The 22,988-nt window shown below is 41.2% G+C and overlaps 1 protein-coding gene across 1 annotated transcript in view; it reads left to right on the top strand.

Annotated features, from left to right (window-relative positions):
* Positions 1-12,914: 12,914 nt before the first annotated feature.
* The window catches only part of arhgdia (Rho GDP dissociation inhibitor (GDI) alpha), a 47,188-nt gene continuing 37,114 nt past the window's right edge, over positions 12,915-22,988 (top strand). The window contains exon 1 of the mRNA XM_078528975.1: positions 12,915-13,027. The gene's annotated coding sequence lies outside the window, so the exon portion shown is untranslated. The remainder of the gene's footprint in view (positions 13,028-22,988) is intronic.

The raw sequence follows: 22,988 nt of genomic DNA, 5'->3' as shown, positions 1-22,988 counted from the left end.
ATGCACAACAGAGAACACAGTTCCTCAAAGTAATTCATTTCATGCCAACCACTCATTGATGTTATGGGAGATGTAATAACATTCTCTAGAATTGCAAGGCTGTCTTTTCTTTCCATGTAGAAACCAAGGAGAGGAGCCACTTGTTAGATGGCCCCATCTGGATAATTATAGGATAGGAGCAGAAATATAGGAACAGGAGGAGGCCGCTGAGCCCCTTGACCCTGTTCTGTTATTCAGTGAGATCATGGCTGATCCTACTCCATATACCCACCTTTGCCCCATATCCCTTAATGCGTTTGGATAACAAAAGTCTAATAAATCAAATAACAATTGATTTAGCATCAATTGCCTTTTGAAGATGAGAGTTTCAAACTTCCACCACCCTTTGTGTGTGGTTGTGTTTCCTGATTTCCCTGACCTAGAATATTCTCAACAGAACATCTCAATTATCTCAAGGGAATAAATCCTATATTATATTTATACTTGCAACTCAAAGTCTTACTTTGGGCTCACATAATGCAGTAAGCGTACATATCACGGGCACACTATAACAAGAGACATAGGTCACATTACAGAGGTTTCATACTTGGTGTAAATTACAATCCCTACACGTCATTTAATCTGTTTGGTGATGCTTGTGAGCGAAATAAAACAAGATAACCATTCAAGAAGCCATTCAAACAAAACAAAAGTTATAATCTAGGTTCTCAGAATTAAAATGTGACAGAGGGTTTATTTTATTAAGTGAACAAAGCATGTTCTACTGAATTTCTGGAGTCCCATGTCAGATGTATAAAACAGACTTCAATGTTTAGCTCTTCCTCTTCCCTGGAAATAGTCTTAACATTAAGTTTCTTGCGGTCTGTCCTATTCTACCTAATTATTTTTCAGCACCTCAGAAACTGTGGAGCTCCTTACCTCCCTCAGAGATATATACCCATTTCAGATGTGTATTCTTCTTGCCAGCTACATACTTCCATAAACTTAGGTTGGCATCACCTGCACAATAATAATTGATTCATCCCATTTTTTTTTACAACCTCAGTCCTTTTTGACAGTTTATCCCAACAAAATTTCTTGTGTAAATAGCCTGACAACACTTCCTGTTAAGCATATTGAAGTCCCCTATGAACTGAAACCTGTGGTCTTTACTGTCTGGCATATTTGGGCTTGTGTAACCCAGTTCTAACAATTAACCTTCCTCAGAGAAAAGTATGCTCCGTACACCAGTCACACTGCTAACCCACTTTCTACAGGCTAAATTACAGCTTTGGATTTATTTATAAGCAAAATAATACACAGATCCCATAGACAAGATGTTAAACATCAGAGTACTTATATGGGAGGTAGAAACAACCCTCAGAGATAATATGCTTTTTTTTAAGGAAGTTTCTTTGTTACAGTTTCTAAGAATGAAACCGTTAGTACATCAGCTGAGCCTTTGCTCAATCGTTGGCACCCAGTCCATAGTCTCATAAATTCACAAGAGGTTAAAAATGAAATATAAGAGGAAACATCCTTTCCCCATCCACCCTGTCAAGACCCCCTCAGCATCTTATGGGAAGAATTTTATGCTGATTGGGCAGGCACACGCCCGACCTGACCCGGTGTGAAATTGGGCGAGATGATGCTGGGCGAGCAATCCGACATCATCCTGCCCTCATGTGATACTTCGGTCGGCGGGCACGTGCAAAAGTCGGAAGTGCGCCCGCTAACAATTAAGAGGCCAATTAAGGTCATTAACGGCGCTACTGCCTTTAATTTTACATTGCCCCTCCAACTTTACAGTGGGCGGACAGGTGAATCAGCTAGGTGGCCTTTACATATTTCATGAAACCTCATTCAAGGGAGGGATGGGGTTTCTGTGCTGAAGTTAAAATAAAAGTGAAACTGGGTGGAGAGCAGTTTTATCAGGTATATTTTCAGGTGCCTGATTATGCTGCATGGACATTTTTTTAATGTATTTCAAAACTTGATTTTTGATCTGTCAGGTCTCAGCTCGCTGAGGCTGCTCTCTGCCTTCAGGGAGCTTTCTGTCAGCGCTGGCCCACCCCCGCATTGATGTCAGCGCCCGCCCTCTACCCGCCCCCACCCCCAGCAGCACTGAGCTTCTCACTGGCTGGCTGTTAATTGGCAGCCAGCATGAAATCGCAGCTGGGGGCCCATTGCGGTCAGCGGTCTGTTCCACGGCCGATCCCGGGCCCACCAATCACGCCCGCCCACCAACCTAAAAATTCTGCCCTATATGTTTCAATCAAGTCACATCTTACCTTAAACTTTAGCAGATATGAGCCTAGCCTGTCCAACCTTTCCTCATAAGACAACCCTCCCATTCCAGGTATTAGACCAGTAAACCTTCCCTGAACTGCTTCCAATGCATTTACACCCTCCCTTAAATAAGGAGACCAATACTGTATACAGTACTCCAGATGTGGTCTCACCAATGCCCTGTCATATAGATTTTTCTTTTCCCACCTATTTCCATTATTTTTAAATGTATTTCCACCCATCGTTTATATATACCTTTTATGCCCTTTTAGTCTTATTTCACCCCACCCCCACTAGAGATATCTGTACCTTGCTTGTCCTGCTCTCCACTCTTAATTAGCACATTCCTTTAGATAATATCACCACCTTCAACACCTCTTTGTTCTTTTGTCTGTGACATCTTTTTGTTATCTCCTCCTATCACTGGCTGCTTGTCCCAACAACCCCCCACCCCCTTCTCCACCCCCCCTTAAACCAGCTTATATTACACCCCTTTCCTATTTTTACTTAGTTCTGTTGAAGGGTCATGAGGACTCGAAACGTCAACTGTGCTCTTCTCCGCCGATGCTGCCAGACCTGCTGAGTTTTTCCAGGTATTTCTGTTTCTGTTTTTGTTTTGGATTTCCAGCAACCGCAGTTTTTTGTTTTTATCCCTGTATAATTGAAGCATAACCTCTCTACTTTTCTATTCAATTCCCCTCGCAATAAACAATAAACACTAAACCCTATACTCCTTCACCAACAGGATTTTTATTCCTTAATTTTCCATGATACACTTTAATTCTAATTCTTTGGTGAATGCAGCGATTGTTTTTCCAGATGTGTACATCTGCTAGCAATCAATATCATTACATTCTCCCTAGAAACCAGGGCTAGGATTCAGTGAAGCATCTTTGACGTAAAACCATTGCAATTCCTTCAGTCTGTTTACACACCTGATCATAATTACAAGTTATATATCTGTCTGACAACAATTGGAATCAGTAATATTTAAACATACGGCCCTGACCTCAAAGGGAGTTTTCTCTATTAGCTAATTAATGGGCAGCAACTCTGCCCGATTCACATAAGGTATCTGGTTCACTGCCTGTTTTAAAAATAAGCAACCTCCATTTCGACACTGGCTCCGTTTCTCAAACACTTATCGTATGAAAGAAAATGTTGTTCTTAGTGCATGTTTAGTGTGTCACACACCAGAAAAGAAATAGTAACAGTCATTTAATTCTGGTGATTCTAACTTGAAATCAGAAACTTGCAAGTATTTTCCGATCTGCAGAGTGTTTCACCAAACAATTAAACTCAGGATGACCTGAAGCTCTGTTTACTTAACAACATTTTGGGAGGTTGTCTTAAAGGAACAAAGTTTCACCTTAGCAACAGGTTATTAACTAATATATGACCGGATGTAACAAAAAATAACGTATTTTGTCTGTAGCTGTTGGCATCCTCTCTGTGTTGTATTTCATAGCTTAAGGACAGGTCCTTTCAAGACAATTTCCACCCTTAAAATTACTTTTATAGTGCATTCTAAGACACCAGCTTCTAACATAGGAACATACAAATTAGGAGCAGGAGTAGGGTCACTTGGCCCCTCGAGCCTGCTCCTCCTTTCAATATGATCATGGCTGATCTAATTGTTACCTCAGCCTCACATTCCCACCTACAACTGAAAACTTTTCATCCCCTCACTTATCATGAATCGATCTAGCTCTGGCTTCAAAAATATCCAAAGGGCGGAACCTTTCTCTTGTCGGGCGGTCACATGCCTGTCCTGAACGAGAGTAAAATAATGCGTGGCGACGTCGGGTGAGTGTCCCGACGTCATCGCGCACTCTCGCGATATTTCACTTGGCAGGGGCGCGAGAGAGGCAGCAGCGCGCTCACCAACCATTACAAGGCCTATTTAGGCCCTTAATCAATTAACTAAATCGGATTTTTCACTGCCCGTCCTACCTCTGGATTTTTTCTGAAGCCTCATCCACAGGCGGGATGAGGTTTCCAACAGGAATTAAAAATAAGATAAAAATGTTTAAATCTCATTTATAACATGTCCCTGATCACGTGACAGAGCCACATGAGGGGACATGTTCACCTTATTTTTTAAATTTTTATTTGTACTGCTCTAAATCTTCAGTTCCCTGAGGCAGCTCTGTGCCCTCAGGGAGTTTTCCGTGCGTACACCCACGAGCATGTGCACACTTCAGCGCTCACCCTCCTCCCGCCCCCACCCCGGCAGCGCTGAGGCTCTAAGTGCACCTTTCATGCTGGCTGGCTGTTAATTGGCCGGCCAGGGTGAGACCGTGGTCAGGGCCCAGTCGCGGGCGGCGGTCATTTTTGTGACTGCAACTGGGCCCACCTGACGAGGGCAAAATTCAGCCCAAAGACGCTGCTTCCACTATCTTTTGAGGAAGAGAGTTCCAAAGACTCACGACCCTCTGAGAGAAAAAATTTATCTTCATCTCTGTCTTAAATGGGCGACCTCTTATTTTTAAACAGTGACCCCTAGTTCTAGATTCTCCCACAAGAGGAAACATCTTTCCACATCCGCCCTCTCAAGACCCCTCAGGATCTTATGTATTTCAATCAAGTTGCTTCCTCCTCTTCTAAACTTCAGTGTATACAAGCCTAGCCTGACCAACCTTTCCTCATGAGACAATCCTCCCGTTCCAAGTATTAGACTAGTAAACCTTCTCTGAATTGCTTCCAATGCGTTTACATCCTTCCTCAAATAAGGAGACCAATACTGTACACAGTACTCCAGATGTGGTCTCACCAATGCCCTGTATAACTGAAGCATAAGCTCTCTTACTCTTGTAATCAATTACCCTCACAATAAACAATAGCATTCTATTAGCTTTCCTAATTACTTGCTGTACTTGCATACAAACTTTTTTGTAATTCATGTACTAGGACACCCAGATCCCTCTGCATCTCAGAGCTCTGCAATCTCCCACCATTTAGATAATATGCTTCTTTTTTATTCTTCCTGCCAAAATGGATAATTTCAAATTTTCCCACATTATACTCCATTTGCTAGATTTTTGCCCACTCACTTAACCTACCTATGTTGCTTTGTAGCCTCTTTATGTCCTGTTCACAACTTACTTTCCTATCTATCTTTGTATCATCAGCAAATTTAGCAACCATACCTTTGGTACCTTCATTCAAATCATTTATATAAATTATAAAAAGTTGAGGCCCCAGCACTGATCCCTGTGGTGCAGCGCTCATTACATCTTGCCAACCAGAAAATAACTCATTTATGCCTACTCTCTGTTTCCTATGCCTACACGCTGTTTCTGTTTAGGTTCAGCTCTGCCTAGAGTATGCCTGAAATAAGTTAATATTGCCGATTACTTACAGATATATGTGCCTGTGTCTGTGAAAACAATTCCTGAACGCAACCAAGCACTAGAAATATTGCTGAAAAAAGAGACATATCAAAGATTTTAGTCTTGCACTCATCAAGACAGATTCACAAGAATGCCGATTTTAAAGGGAACAACCATGTATACTGCACCAGAAATTAATAAAGTGGGAAATTAAGGAACAAAAAAACTAATCAAAGTAAGTCTTATATAAACAGTAATTGTTTGCATGACACTTGTTTAAGAGTTGTGAAATTTGCTTTTCACTGTCTGAGGGACATATAACAAAAATCAAGACTAACATACTAGTGCAGTACTGAGGGTGTGCTGCACTGTCAGCAGTGCCATCTTTCGAATGAGGCATTAAACTGAGGCCTCATCGGCCTGCTCTGGTGGATGTAAAATTTCCCATTGCACTATCTCAAAGAAGAGCTGGGGAATGATCCCCATTATACTGGCCAATATTTATCTGTCAATCAACATCATCAAAACAGATTATCTGCTCATTGTCACATTGCTGTTTGTGGGAGCTTGGTGTGAAAAACTGGTTGCTGTATTTCCCACATTATAACAGTGGCTACACTTCAAAAAGTACTTCATTGACTGTAAAGCACTTTGTGATATCTGATGGTTGTGAGAAGCGCTACATAAATGAAAATCTTTCTTTTCTTCTCTTGCTATATCATAGATTGACTTTTCAAAGGCAAGTCTGCATTTTAAAATGTTTCATGAACATTAGGATAATACATGTTTGATCAACAGACGCAGAGGCAATCGCTCTGTACGTAGGAACATGTATGAAATTCCAAGGAAAGACTATATAACTATTAGGTTATAGCTTGAAGAAGAGTCATACAGACTCGAAACGTTAACTCTGTTTTTCTTTCCACAGATGCTGTTAGAACTGCTGAGTTTTTCCAGCATTTTCTGTTTTTATAATCAGTAGGGATTGGGTAGATCCAACCATTCTGAGAAGTATTTGTCTTTTGTTTGGAAGAGCATCAGAAAAGCCATTTAAAGCAATTAAACTGATTGTTTAACCCTTCAATCAGCTGATTTGACATTGCTCTGTTATTTGGATTGACTTCAACAACCCGCTATGACAATAACAACAACACCTTGCATTTAAATAGCACTTTTATCATGGTAAAACATTCCAAGTAAGGTTATCAAATACAATTTGGCGTGAGCTACATAAAGAGATAATAGGACAGGTGACTAAAAGCTTGATCAAGAGGTAGATTTTGAGGAGCATCTGTAAATGAAGAAATTGAGGCAGAGAGGTGGAGAGGTTTAGGGAAGGGATTCCAGAGGTTAGGGCTTTGACAGGAAATGGTTTGGCAGCCCAAGATGGAGTGGTGAAAATTGGGAATCTGCAAGAGGCCAGAATTGGAGAATTGCAAAGATCTCAGAGGGTGTAGGGCTGGAGGAAATTACAAAGATTGAGAGGAGAGACGCCGTAGAGTGATTGGAGATAAGGATGAGAATTTTCAAATCCAGGTGTTGCTGTACAGTTACATGCTGTACTGTCCATGAATCAGCCTGTTTTGTAGGTTAGAATGTTCACAAAATTACCGAATACTCGTTTGGTGGCACAGAACTTCTGTATTGAGCATTGAGACTGCAGACAGAAAGAACATGTACACACATTGCACCTGTTTTAGCTAAACAAAATAAGTGACAGCCATTCGCTGGTTCATTTCTCAGAGCAATGCCTTGACCAATCAGAGCCCAGCTGCCTGGTTTAAATTTTAAACAATGTTTGGCAGTTAATTATCAGTCACCATCAGCTGGTGCATTCTCCATGGCAATGGCTCTACCAATCAGAGTCCACTTGCCAGCCAATCAGCACTCTCTTCTCTTGTGGTATAAATTGTTGTTTCCTTTTCATTTTGTATTCTTGCAAATTGTCTGATGAATGCAAGATGAAAAGCTTTGACAAAAAAAGACTCTTTTTTCAGCAAAATTTAGTCTTGTGAAATAATGGGGACCTGCAGTGAAAATCCCCAAAATAATAAGAACATAAGAAATAGGAACAGGAGTAGACCATTTGGCCCCTCGAGCCTGCTCCGCCATTCAATAAGATCACGGCTGATTTTCTTGTGTTTCGATTTCCACATTCCCATCTAACCCCGATAAACTTTGATTCCCTTGACTAACAAGACTCTATCTACTCTGCCATAAAATATTCAATGGCCCCGCCTCTATCGCCTTCTGAGGCAGAGAGTTCCAAAGTCACACAACCCTCTGAGAGAAATAAATTCTCCTCATCTCTGTCCTAAAAGGGCGACCCCTAATTTTAAAACAGTGTCCCCTAGTTCTGGACTCACCCACAAGAGGAAACATCCTTTCCACATCCACCTTGTCAAGACTGTTCAAGATCTTGTATACTTCAATCAAGTCACTTCTCACTCTTCTAAACCCCAGTGGAAACAAGCCCAGTCTGTCCAACATTTCCTCATAAGACAGCCCACTCATTCCAGGTATCAGTCTAGTAAACCTCCTCTGAACCACCTCCAATACATTTACATCCTTCCTTAAATAAGGAGACCATAACTGCACACAGTATTTGAGGTGCGGTCTCACCAATGCCCTGTATAACTGAAGAATGTCATCTTATTTTTATGTTCAATCCCTCTTGTAATAAAGGACAGCATTCCATTAGTTTTCTTAATTACTTACTGTACCTGCATACTAATGTTTTGTGATTCATGTATGAGAACACCCAGATCCGTTTGCACCTCAGAATTATTCAGCCATTCTCCATTTAAGTAACACTCTGCTTCTTTGTTCTTCCTGTCAAAGTGAAAACTTCACATTTTCCCACATGTGAAACATCATCCCAGGATGTTTTGTGCACAAGGTCTTCAAAGACAGGGCTGAAGCATTGTCTATAATCTTCAGACAGAAGTGCTGAGTGGATGATCCATCTCGGCCTCTTCCAGAGGTCCCCTGCATCACATATGCCAGTCTTTAGCCAATTCAATTCACTCCATGTGATATCAAGAAATGGCTGAAGGTACTGGATACTGCAAAGGCTATGGGTCCTGACAATATTCTGGCAATAGTATTGAAGACTTGTGTTCCAGAGCTTGCCGTGCCCCTTGCCAAGCTGTTCCAGTACAGCTACAACACTTACATCTACCCAGCTATGTGGAAAATTGCCCAGGTATGTCTTGTATGCAAAAAGCAGGATAAATCCAACCCAGTCAATTACAGCCCCATCAGTCTACTCTCGATCATCAGCAAAGTAATGGAAGAGGTCATCAACAGTGCTATCATGGAGCACTTGCTTACCAATAACCTGCTCACTGACACCCAGTTTGGGTTCCGCCAGGGCCACTCAGCTCCTGACCTCATTACAGCCTTGGTTAAATATATGGACAAAAGAGCTGAACTCCCAAGGTGAGGTTAGAGTGACTGCCCTTGACATCAAGTCAGCATTTGATCGAGTGTGGCATCAAGGAGCCCCAGCAAAACTGGAGTGAATAAGAATCAGGGGGGAAACTCTCTGCTTGTTGGAGTCAAAGGAAGATGGTTGTGGTTGTTAGAGGTCAGTCATCTCAGCTCCAGGAGGTCACTGCAGGAGTTCCTCAGGGTAGTCCTCGGTCCAACCATCTTCAGCTGCTCCATCAATGATCTTCCTTCCATCATAAGGTCAGAAGTTGGGATGTTCGCTGATGATTGCACAATGTTCAAAACCATTTGCGACTCCTCAAATACTGAAGCAGTCCATGTCCAAATGCAGCAAGACCTGGACAATATCCAGACTTGGGCTGACAAGTGGGAAGTAACATTCGCGCCACACAAGTGCCAGGTAATGACCATCTCCAACAAGAGAGAATCTAACCATCGCCCCTTGACGTTCAATGGCATTACCATCACAAAATCTCCACTATTAACATCCTTGGGGGGTTACCATTGACCAGCAACTGAACTGGACTAGCCATATAAATTCTATGGCTACAAGTGCAGGTCAGAGGCTAGGAATTGTGTGACGAGTAACTCACCTCTTGACTCCCCAAAGCTTGGCCACCATCTACAAGGCACAAGTTAGGAGTGTGATGGAATACTCCCCACTTGCCTGGATGAGTGCAGCTCCCACAACATTCAAGAAGCTTGACATCGTACAGGACAAAGCAGCCCGCTTGATTAGCACCACATCCACAAACATTCACTCCCTCCACCATCAACACAGAGTAGCAGTAGTGTATACCATCTACAAGATATACTGCAGAAATTTACCAAGGCTTCTTCGACAACACTTCCAAACCCACCACCACTACCATTTAGAAGGACAAGGGCAGCAGGTAGATGGGAACACCTCTGCCTGGAATTCCCCTCCAAATCACTCACCATCCTAACTTGGGAATATATTGCCGTTCCTTCACTGTTGCTGGGTCAAAATCCTGGAACTCCCTCCCTAACAGCACTGTGGATGTACCTACAGCACATGGACTGCAGCAGTTCAAGAAGACAGCTTACCACCTTCTCGAGGGCAATTAGGGATGGGCAATAAATGCTGGCCCAGCCAGCAATGCCCACATCCTCTGAATGAATAAGAAACATTTTTAAAAAGGTGCAGGCTTACTGATAGGAGCTGATTTTTCTGTTGGAGAAAGATGTGAAGGAGCCTGTTTGGTAACACCCCTGGCTTGCAAAAGAGTAAACCATCTGCTTAATAGCAAGCAATGCCAGAGTAGCTTGGCTAGTAGTAGGGAGCCAATGGCTCTGTGCATTAGTAGGAAACCAAAGGCTCTATGCATTAGTGTTAAACTGGAAATTACAGACCTCTTGGAATGGATGCAACTGGTCTTAGTAAGATGGTGTATATCTCCCCAAAAATAGCTGTCCCTTCTGGATAGTTTAGACCTTTTTCTAAACTTGTTTTTTTTTTAGCTGCGGTACAGTTAAATCATTCTCACTAAACCAATTAAAACTGTGAAATGATTAAAAAGCTGGAAATATGCAGTAGGTCTGGCAGCATCTGTGGAGATAGAAAAAGTTAATGTGTCAGGTTCATGATGTTTTATCAGAATTCAATTGTTGATTCATAATTGAGTTTGTCTTATAACCAGGTTGCCCTCCAATTTTATGTAATATGGACATTGGGCCTAAAGATGACATGCTGTATAGTGCTCTGTGTGTGGTATTGGTTTTAAAATGTTGAACAATAATTTTCCAATTTAACAAGATCAATTCAGAAAATGAAGCTGACTAGTCCTGGAATGTGGAAATAATCTGATCAAAGATAAACGGCAATGTTTAGAAATAAACAGGAAGCAAGTTGATGGCTCGTTGGTTAAGTAGATAAGTTGGTGTTCTGTTAACCCTTACCACAACAGCAAATTGAATTAATTTGGTGACTTTAATGTAGAAAACTGTAAGATGCTTTACAAGAGCATTATTGGACTAAACTTGAACCATGCAAGAAGATATTGATGACCAAAGGTTTGGTCAAAGGGGTAGATTTTAACGTAGCCACAGATCACAAGGCTATGTTCTTATTTCGCTCATCTCAGCCCAGGCAATAGTTGGTTATGGAGCAGAAAGTTATTTAAGGTTTCTCCTCCTGATCACAATCCAGTGACCATCTACTGAATATTGTGGAAGCTAGGTAAGATCAGAGTTTGGGTTTGGATGTGATGGCCCACCACACCCAAAGCTGGATTTCCTGACGCAATGGCAGATGAGGGAGGGATGTTCAACCACTGGGGTGAAAGAGAACTGGCCCCACTAGAACTTCCTTAAGGCTCACCTCTTTTTCATAAGTGCAGTACACTGCTGACATTGATGCTACTCCAGGATTTAAAACCTCAAAGTGGAGCTACAATTCTTTGTTCAAACTTGTAAAATAATTGTCGCAGCCAATATCTCAGTCCAATTATTTCACAACACCAAAGAATAGAATTAACTTCAAGTGGCAATATGTGGAGAAATAGGGGACAGTCAGAGCTGATGAGATGGTGGGAGGACAGACTGAGAGCAACAATAAACCAGAGGAATTGTTGGTCAAGTTGACCTTTCCACTTCCTACCATGTCTTGTTTTCATCATATATTGCTTATAAATGACTGAACTTAGAATGGGAAAGTGCAGCTCAGACCAGGGTTGAGTCATTAGTCTGGCCTTGCAAGGACCAGCCAACTGAATTTCAAATCATGGGGACTGGAATGAGTAATAAATGAGTAACAAGCAAAAAGCAAGGAAAACATAAGTTCAAAGTTCAGGTGGCTCATGGGCATTACCTAAACTCCTGAAAATGAAATGGTTATTTTAATAAATCACATTGTTCCTGGAACACCTATTAGGAACTTCCCCAGGCAGTCCAATTCCAGATAAGTAGTTTTAAATGGGAAAGGATCCATGTCAGCAATGTTGTTTCTAAATTCTACTTTTTTCTGCATTCCCTACCATTCATTTTAAATCGTGTCCTTGATAAAGTAGAATCACAGAATGGTTACAGCACTGTAGGAGGCTATTTGGCCCATTATGTCCCTGCTGGCTCTTTGCAAGAGCAATTCACCTAGAGCCTCTCCCCTGCCTTTTCCCTGTATCCCTGCACATTTTTACTCTTCAGATAATGATCCAATCCTCTTCTGAAAGCCATGATTGAATCTGTCTCAACCAGACTGTCGGGCAGTGTATTCCAGATCCAAGCTACTTGCTGTGCAACAAAGTAAAATAAGTTCTAATGCCATTCAAATGTCACGCCAATGTTAGATTGATTGAGAGGCTATATAGAGACATTAGCACAGGTGAAAAACATTTCTGTCCCCATTCGTCCCAACTTTTGTTAGGTCAGAAGCACTAAACCCAGTCACTGCGGACAATTTTAGTTTGGTGGTATTGCTGGATTGGACCATCCCTAATGATAAAAACAAAAAGTGCTGTGCGTCATATTGGACTGCAAATGTTAATTGTGTTTCTCTCTCCACAGATGCTGCCACACACATAGTCATAGAGTTATACAACACAGAAACAGGCCCTTCAGCCCATCGTGTCCGTGCTGCCCATCAGGCACCTGAGTTTTTCCAGCACTTTTGTTTTCATTTCAGATCTGCAGTATTTTGCTTTTTTAGTTTAGTGGGCCATCCCTACATTCGTGTTGCCCTAAAGGTTGTTTAGTGGCCCTACCCAACGCCAATATTCTCCCTCTACTCCACCTTGGGCAAGCCTCCTCCCTGCAGGCAGTGCCAGGGAGCTGCCGCTAGGGGCCGCCAGGGCTGGTCCGGAAGTGACGCACGCATGGGCCCGCCTCCCTCCCCTCCCCCCCGTCCTGTCAGTCGGGCGGAGCCGCTCATTCGGAGAGTTGGCGGAGAGAGAGAGAGAGGGAGACGGTGTGAGTGGGAAGTTCATTTAGCAGCTGAACGGCCTTTATTACTCAGCCCGGTAAGGGAGAGGGGGGGATGCGGGGCTCACAGTTGCGGCCGGGTTAGACCCCGGAGTTTATGGAGCTGCCCCTTCACAGTGAGTGTGAGGGGGAGCGCGCGCTCCCTATTCCCAACGGCTGCCGGGGGCGCGCGGGCTTGTATCCCCCCCCTTCCCTCCCCGGGAGCGCGCGGGCATTTGCATCCCCCTTGTATCCCCCTCTTCCCCCGGGAGCTTGTGCCCCCTCTTCCCCCGGGAGCGCGCACGCGCGGGCTTGTGGCCCCCCCCTTGCCCCGGGATCGCGCGCGCGGGCTTGTGCCCCCCCCCCCCCTTCCCCCGGGAGCGCGCGGGGGCTTGTGGCATCCCCCTTCCCCCGGGAGAGCGCGCGGGTTTGCGGCCCCCTTCCCCCGGGAGCGCGCGCGCGCGGGCTTGTGCTTCCCTCCCCCCCCCCGCCCCGCACCCTTTTTCCTGGGAGCGCGCGGGGTTTTCAGTCGCCTCCACCATCTCATCTAATGTGTCCCTGAATTAAAAGTAGCGCTTGTGGAGGGGGCGAGGGGGGGGGAGTAATCCCCTTTAACAGTGAAACCAGTATCTGTGGGTCGGGGAGGGTCGGGGTTTGGGAAGGTGATGTGAGCGGTGGGGAGGGTTTTTTATTCCTGACTTTTGATGAAGCAGGAATATGGCGGGTCACTTCCTGGTTTGCAGGTTTTGAATAAAGCTGTGAAATGTGTGATTAATTCTGCTTCAGTTCAGTTAATAATCAGATTCTGCACCAATCCTCCGGGTGTTGCTGTTTGATTAAACCGCAGATTCAATTAGCAATTTAAAAAAAAAAATCAACCTGGCTTGGCCGCAGTTGAAACGAGATGCATTTTATTTTTTTTTGCTGCTGCTGGGAGAGAAACCTCGTGTGTTTCTGATAACCCCCATTTCCTGCCCCTTCTCTAACCCTTTCTAAATGGTTAGGGCGGTGTCTTGGCGCCCGACCCATCTTTTGCGCTGTTTCTACGGAATCCAGGAAACATGTTTTATTGCAATTTTAGTATCGGCGATCTGTCCGTTTCTGATTCATTTTTTTCCCCCTCCCCATCATTGTCAACCGGAGCTCTGAAGTTACCTTTGCATAAGCTTCATCGATCGATTGATTGATCAAACCAAGTGTCTTTGTTGTACATCATAGCGAGCAGATTTGCCCCCACTTAAATGCTGTATGCGATATTATGTTGGTTCTCAAGCTTGTGTGTTACTGGCTTTTTTCCTCCACCTCTTTCAGCCAGAGGGAAGCAGGCCCCTCCTCGAGTAGTCGGCCATATTGGCTATGTATATTCTTTGCCATAATGATTTGCAAATAAGGTTCAGTTATAATGTTCTGGCTGGCATGATGAATCTTGGGATCAGAGTAAGAAAGCCAGCACAATGTGCATTTTGAGATCATAGAATGGCTACAGCACATAAGAGGCCCATTTGGCCCATTGTTTCTGTGGCTCTTTTCAAGAACAACATGTCTAGACCTGCTCCCCTGCTGTTTCCTGTAGCCCTGCAAATTCTTTTTCTCTTTAGAAATGTACCATTTTGTTTTTCCTCCCAATAACCCGCACAAAGCTTTGTAATAGGACTATCTAGCTAGCAATGTGGCAATTCCCTTCTTTCAGATCATAATTCATTTCTCCTCAGTCCTGTTTTTGGTGACTCCCAAGGAGCTCCAAGTTGACTGAATAAGTTATGATATGTGTTACCAGAAAGAGGGCATTCAGGCCATCCCTGTGCTCAGCTACATCAAATGAATCCCTGCTGATTTACATTTTTTTCCAATAGCCCTACATCTTCAGACATTTACCAATCTTTCCCTTCAAAGATGCCGAGACCCCTGCATCAGCTGTTTCCTCTGGAAAAGCGTGCTGTGCTCTACCAATTCTAAAATTTGTCTTAATGTTTCTTTGCATATTTGGAAGACAGTCTTATTGATCCCTTGTCAATGATTCCAGCAGATCTTGTGATGTGTGTTGCCTTAGAGTTAAGGGGGAAGTGAGAGATTGACAGGAAGTATGTGTTATGTGTCAAGTTTTTATTGTCTTACATTAATATGCTAAGAGCTTGCAATTTATAGTATAGCCTTGGGAAGCAGTAGAACTCTTAAATATTGGTCAACTTGGGGCTAATGTTTTATTTAGCTCTGAACATTGTCATTTAAGTTTATTAGTTAAAATATACACAGTGTGAACTATTTCTTTCATACCACAAATTGTAAATTGGATGGGTGTAACTAGGAAATGGCGGCAGTGACTTAACCTGGTGCTGTTAGAAATTCTTGGGTCATAAAAAAGCACTTGGGTGAGTTCAACTTATTGTTTGTTTGGGGAGTCCATGTTGTGTTGTGATGCACGGTTTTCAAACAGATGTAACAAACCAGGTCTAAGTGGCTTTGCTAAATTAATAACCCTTTAAAGAATACTTATATAGAATCTTAATACTCTTTAAATTTGTCTTTTGCTTGCTGTATGGAAATGTATCAACTTTAACTCTGCCACATGTTTTATCTAGAAAATCTTCCTGAATTAGGGCTTTAGCCAAGAAGAAATGGCCCCTAATTTGTCCTTTAAACAGTCATCCACCTTATTAAAATGTTGGCAGGAAGGATCTGTAATAATTGGTCTACTTTTTTGAAAACAAAGGGGGAAGTGGATTCTTATGAATAGATAGCTATCTGATTACATTTAGCAATTCATTTGCTTGTACTTCAATTTATTTCTGTTGTACAATGTCACTGACAGTTTCCATTTTTCTAGCAGGACAGACAGATGACCACCTACAGTTCTTGAACTGGCTGTTGAGAACTTTGTAGACTTTTTTGTTCCCAGTAAAGAAGTGCTCAGAATCTGTCCAACTTCCTCTTCATACAGATTTGCATAGTTGAGATTGGAAATATATTTGCATCATAGTTACCATCTGAGGTGGATTTTTGATAAATGTGGACTAGCCATAGGGTGTAATATTTATCCCTCATAAATGTTTTTTCCACATAAATATACAAGCCATATTTTACCCATATACTAAAATCCGATCATATACTTGGCTTAATCTTCATTTGCATATGTTCCACATTTTCATGATTTTTCACCCGTCTCAATGTTATAAAGATAATTACAAATGGTCCTTGATAGACCAATGGTGTACCTCCACCTCTTTTTCAAATAATCTCTGCCACTGTCGGCCCCTTCAGAAAGCAAATCTCTAATTTAAGATTGTTTTGCAGGTAAAACTATATAGCATTCCTCACTTAATTAGACCCAAATTTTGAAGAATTGCATAATAATGAAGCTGATGAATAATTATGTAATGGTACATATTACAACTGAGTTGTAATCTTTGTCTCAAACATGAGAAGTTATGATCTGAATTGAGCTTGTATAGGCTTGAAGTCTATACAATGCAGAAAATGAGAGAATTTCAAGATGATGCAGGGTGCCATATTCTGATTTCATAACGGTTCCATGGCAGTTACTTTACATTCTGTTTTTATTCTATTAATGATTCATTAACTTGCAATTCTGTTGTAAAAACTAGTAGATGAATAACTTGTTAAAATAGTACATAAAGGAATATTATTTGAATGTAATAATTTGTTGATGTCACTAGTAGTAATTTCTGGGCTTGAAGCAAAATAGTGAACAACTAAAACAAATATTAATTATTAATTTCCGATATTCATTGAAGTTTTCTGTTTGGCTCTATGCAGTATGCATAGACATAATGTACACTATTTCATATGAGATTATTTCTCAAAAGCCTGTTCCAGGATGTTGTAAAGGGTCCCAAATTATAAGAGTCAAATATCAACATTTTCTGGTATTACATTGTGACAGATGCATCCAATTAATTCCCTAGAAAATAAAGCTATACAAATATCATGTGCAGTAACTGCTAAAATGACCACATTCGTTCACCTTATTGTAACGCTATGTTGCAATACATTACCATAGGGCGGTAACATTTTAATAGCCATGCTTCAGAAACAAGTGTTTTGATACTGTAGGTATCAAGTAGAAACTTTGTGTTAACATTTCAATTGCTGTCTTATATTAGTATTTTCTGATGAACCCACAGAGCAGGACAACATATATACATATGCCAAGAGCTGCTTTGAGCAGGAACCAGATGCACTAGAAAACCGATGCAATAAAATAATTTTAGTTGTTAGGTATAAAGTCAGCAGCAAAGTCAGAGGAGTGTTTACTGTAGCAGTTATAACCTGAGACAATTACTGTGGGATACTGAAGTTTGAGATGTTTTGAAGGTAATGACAGATGTATGGCCCTAGTGTCTTTAAGTTGTTATTGTGATAGTGTTTGGTCTGATGGACCAGTTATAGGAATACAATATGCCTGCTTGTCGTGGTTTGGATATAGAGGAAGCATCTTACGTGCATTTCATAAATTCTCTTGATAGCATGCTAACTATCTGCTGGGTAAGAAGAGATTTTCCTAGGTTGTTTGCTTGGATCCATTTGTCACATTACACTACAGCCTTTAAAAACTCTTTACTGTTGACTGCAGTGTAGCATTCTCTAATGTGATAATCTCACCATTTATGTTCATTTTTATTTTGGCTGGGGGGTGGGGGGGTAGGATCTTGTTGTCTTTATTGGGAAAATATTGCCAAAGAAAGGTATTTATAACCATATAAATGATCCAAGATGTTCCTTAGGCACTAAACTGTAATGAGGCTTTGAGTCTGTGAATAAATTTTATGCTAGTACTTATTACTTTGCAACCACATCATTTCTCAATGCAACTACAATAACACTAATATATGCATGACAGTGAATAAATGATTAACCCGAGCACAGTGCTGAATCATTGGTTTTAAAACAACCCATGGAAAATATACAGTGAAGTTTTTTTCCTAACTTTTGCGATTTTTTTTTTCTCCCTGGATTATAATAAATGTTAGATTCTAGAATTTGTTCCTTTTAAACAGTACTTCAGCATTGTCCAGTATCTGTTGAATACATGGAATTAGTTGGGTCCAGAAACGTCTTGTTGCTTGTCTGTGTCAAAGCCAGCAGGATTTATTTTTGTGACATTGCAGGAGAACACTAATAAGATCAGCTTTATATCGGAATTGCATCCATAATTGTAATAATTCAACACCCAGTTGCCAACAGAAGCAATATTCATTTGCTCCAATTGGAACTCTTTGAATGGAAGCCTACAGTATTACATCAGAACCACAATTTTTTGCTTATTTTTTATTAACTTTTAAACCCCTTTCATCAGTGTTGCACTATTTGCCTTTAAATTTACTTTGCTTTTATTCTTTACAGATTTTCCCTTGTCTACCTTTAACTTCTTCCATTTCATGTGAAGTGTTGTATATTTTAATGCAAATTTTTGTTTCTCCCATCCCCACAGCCCCTTCATTTTATGGCTCTGGAACCAACAGGGCAAGTGTGGGGGAAAAAGCATTGAAACCTACAGGGAAACATAGTTCAGGGTGTAAATCAGGCAGCAGGAATTTACAGAAATTGGAATCGACTCTCCAGCATCTATGTTTAGTATGGAGAAATGAAAGCAATATTTGAGCATTGATGCAAGAGAAAGACGGAGAAACAGCTTGAACCTGGCAGGGCTACAAAGTTGGATCACGAGAGGTTTGCATGACAAATTGCTTTGGTTTTGCATGCATATCTCCAGTGTTTTGTAGCTTTTCAGCAAATGTTTGGGAACTCTATAAAAAATATTATGCAGTAATACCCCATGGTAGCTTTATCTTCAAATCTTTTGTGATTAAATGAAATATAATCAGCTTGTTTCCTGAGAGTCCATAATTAATGGAATTCGGTAATGTTTTATATTGTAACACTTCTGTTGATTTTTTTTTTGCCAACTAGCAGAAACACTGGAATTATAAGGGACTGTAACTCACTCTTCGTTTTTCTCACTTCGTCACCTGCCAGCCTTCCCCAGGCAAAAACCTTTCCAAACTCTTATCTCCCAGTTGAGATTATGTAGTTGTGACTATTTTCATGCTAAATAGGAAACAATTGTCAATTGCCTTTTAAAATCTGATTCTGCAAGATTTATATTTTCTTGTGATTAATTAGTAGTTGTCAAAAGATAATTGGGCCTAGTCTTAAGGGTCTGTTTCCATGGTACTTTCAGTGAAGAATTAGAACTACTGTAAGGTTCTTTTATATCCTTTTTCTTTTTGCTGTGTTCCTGATGTTTTGTAATACTGATTGAGGATTGTGACAACTTTTTAGTACAATATCGGTATTTTGTGTACAATTATGGATTCCATGACTGGCTACCTTAGAACAATTGGCAGTTCTTGGTTTCATGTTATGTAATTTTTTAAGAGGCAGTGTTGGGGACTGCCAATATAATGTATTTCCCAGCCTCAACCCAGGAGCAGTGCTGCACAGAGGCAGACATTTTCTATTGTAGGGACTACGTTATGCCAGTCCACTGACTAGAGCCTAGCCAGTGTCTTTGGCACCTTTTTGTAGCAGTGAGAACAAGAATTGGCAAAAGCCTCTGATTTTTCCTGGCTCTAGGGATATGAGTTGTGACGTCAAGGGCCCTTAGGAGGAAGTGAAGAAGAAGAAAGTGGTGTTTTTCTAAAGTAGATTTCTGTAGTGACTTTGTGAATGTTGTACCAGAGGTAATTGCATCACCTTAAGTAGGCTCAGTCATCTTTTCATGTCAAATAGTAAGAACTAATTTGACTCCAACTGATGAAAAAAAAGGTGTTTTTTGAGCATTTATGAAGACAGTGAAGTTAAATAATGTGGTTTAAATGAAATTTGGTGCTTGGTTTTGGAGTTTCATACCACTTCAATTTGTACCTGCTAAAGACAGATGTTCCCAATTGACTACTTTGATTAATATTGACAAGTATAGTTAAGCAGGCAATTCTCATTAATGGGTGAGTGCATCTTAGAATTTCAGGAGTAATGTGTAATTGTTTAAAATTGGTGCATTTTCTTAATGGGCTCTAAAGTAATAATTAAAGTACAACAATTTCGATATGTTATTGCCCAATTTACTTTCTGACAAAAGTTCCCCAATTATAACTTGTGCTGCCATGGCACCTGGTTGATGTAAGCAGGGATAGCTACTATGGAAAGTCGACAAAACTCTCGATCTTGAAATATGCAAACAAGGTGGCCTGGATACCATGTCCTTATTTACTTGTCACTTTGGGGATTATTGGATACATTTATAAATGACAGACTACTATGTTATTGACTGCTCTGGAGATGTTCATTGTGTAACTAGCTGTCAATTATATTTATGAATCACAACAGTTGTCCCCATCTGATGCTGGTTTTCCCAGATTGGGTAACCACCTTGAGTTTCATTAGTGTGAACATTGTTTTAGTCTGGTCTAAAACTGCTTTCGCTTTGGCTGCCTGCATCACCATACTTACCTTTCTGTTTAACACAACTTCTTTACTTTTCAAATCTAATTTGGATGCATCTGAATTACATGTAATCCCAATCCTGTTTATAAACATTGAGGGGTGGCATTTTTTCTGTTAAATGTAAAGATGCCTGAAATTTGACTTTGAAAGGTTAAATCATTTTTTCCAAAATAAATGCCTGAATATTTGTGTATCTAAATATCACCTGGTTTACTGAGTGTGGAAGTAAAGAGAAGTGTCTTGGGTTTGGGAGGGCATCCTCTAGTGCGTTGGTGGGCCATTTTTTTCAGGATAATTACAGTTTATAATGAATTGCGAGGATTCACCTTTAGATTGCGGGGCATTTGGTATTTCAGTTGAACCCTGGGTTGCTGCTGAGAATTGAGCTGAGTCGATTACATCATGTCGATTACTGCTCTGCCCTTGATAATGATATGAATTTCCCACCTTAAGCTAGGTCAGTAATGAGTTTTTTTAGTTATGCAGCTTTAATTTCACTCGTGTCCTATCCTTGGAATGTTTACAGAAGCCATTTTAAAATAAATATCCTCAGGAAATTACCTGTAACAAGCGAATTATTATGGAAGGGGAGATGCCACATTCAAAATGATAACCTAACGTAAGAACATCAGAAATATGAGCAGGAGTAGGCCATTTGGCCCCTCAAGCCTGCCCCATCATTCAATAAGATCATGGCTGATTTGCTCCAGGCCTCAGCTCCTCTTAGCCCTGAACTTCAGGATATTTCAAAAAAATCTATCCTCCACCTCTTTAAATACTTTCAGTGATCTAGCCTCCACAACCCTCTGGGATATATTGATACTCACTTGTTTTCACTTAAATACATTTGTTTCCCCTTTTGTTATATTTAAACTGGAATGTAATGATGTGCTTTTCTTTCATAAAAGTTGGCACAGGATCAGTGGCCTGAATGGTTCCCACCTGTGCTGTATCATTTTAGTGTGGAAAGAATCTGAAATGGATTGAATTGTGGATACAATCAATGGTGCATCGTTTATAAATGCTGCTTAATAGGGAATACAAACTCTTGTAAATTAGTTTTGGTATGTTAGTCTGAGTCACCCCCTCTGCCCCGCAGAGCCTAAATAAAATAGAAATGGCTCTCTGGATGACTCTCTAGCTTTACATTGTAAACAGTGGAGCCATGGAAAGAAAAAGGTTGGATTGTTGATTATCCTCTGGCAGCACTGGGTTGCTGTTTTTAAATGAGTGACCCCTTATTTTTAACAGAGATGAAGTGAAATTTTTTCTGAGGATTGAGAGTCTTTGGAACTCTTTCTGAAAAGGTGGTGGAAGCAGAGTGTTTGAATTTTTTTAAGGCAGGAGTGGATAGATTCTTGGTAAGCAAGGGGGTGATATGTTATTGGGGGTAGGCGGGATGCAGATTTGAGGTTAACAACAGATCAGCCATGATCTTATTAAATGGCCGAGCAGGCTCGAGGGGATGAATGGCCTACTCCTTCCTGTTTGTATGACACCACGACCCCCTACCCCTTCCCAAAAAACCTGCTGGAAGACTAGTTGCCTGAGGGTAGGATTGTGTATGGCTGTATGATGCCTCCAGTGGTTTCTGAAGTATAGGTCCCTGGGGAACAATGCATCAGCAAGGAGTCGATGCCCATAGGAGAATGGTGAAAATTGTTGTTGATAAAGAGAGGTGCTTGAAAATTGAACTGTAATGCACATCACCAAAAATTACCTGCTGTCCTCTAGATGTATAATTAGTCTTCCAGTAATTTAAATAGGGTGCTTATTTTAATCAGCACCACTAGCAATCATGTGGTTGATATAGGCAGAAATTTGTACGTGATTTTCCTTAACTCCTGTCACTGAGCCAGTTCCAACAACATTTTACTTTTGAAGTATGTGAAAAACAGCACTTCGTGCATTAAACAGCTCAGCCTGTTTTTTTTAAGATTTAGAATGAGTAATTTAATTTGTGGGTGAACACTCTAGACTGCATGTCCATAACCATTCTTCTGGAAGCCGTCGATTACTGTCCTTTGATTAAAGGATGACATCTACTCAGGTTTGAGAGTTTCTGCCATGGGCCTTCATGTGACGGAACAGGCCAATTCTCGTCCCACAGATCTTTGGACATGCCCCATGAGGCCATGGGATCTGGAGTGCAGGATTTGCTTCCTTTTCTTTCCAAGACATTGTGACTCAAAGCTTGTTGAACAAATCTCCATTTTGAGCGATTGGTAGCAAGCTCCTCCCAGTGATTAATGCTAGGGTTGCCGTGCTTCAAGGAGAGCTTCACAGTGTCTTTGAAGCGGCTTCTTTTTCTCCACCTGGGATACTAGCCATTTGAAAGTTGAGAAAACAAGACCTGGTGGGGGAGATGTTTTTCGGCCATCTGGACAGTGTCCATACCATCAAAGTTTGCTTCTTCAGGAGTTTTGCCTGGTTGGCAAAACCAGCTCTGTGGACATGAGGGTCGCTGTTGCCCTTTCCAGTAGAAGGCGTATCTCTTGCTTCCTTCAGCTGTCCCTCCCCAGAAGTCAGGTCAGAGGACAGGGATGTCAGTTTGGC

Source organism: Cetorhinus maximus, chromosome 24 (genome assembly GCF_964194155.1).
Source record: "Cetorhinus maximus chromosome 24, sCetMax3.hap1.1, whole genome shotgun sequence".
Lineage (NCBI taxonomy): Eukaryota > Metazoa > Chordata > Chondrichthyes > Lamniformes > Cetorhinidae > Cetorhinus > Cetorhinus maximus.
Note: the sequence above shows the minus strand (reverse complement) of the source record. Positions and strands in the feature narration are given on the sequence as shown.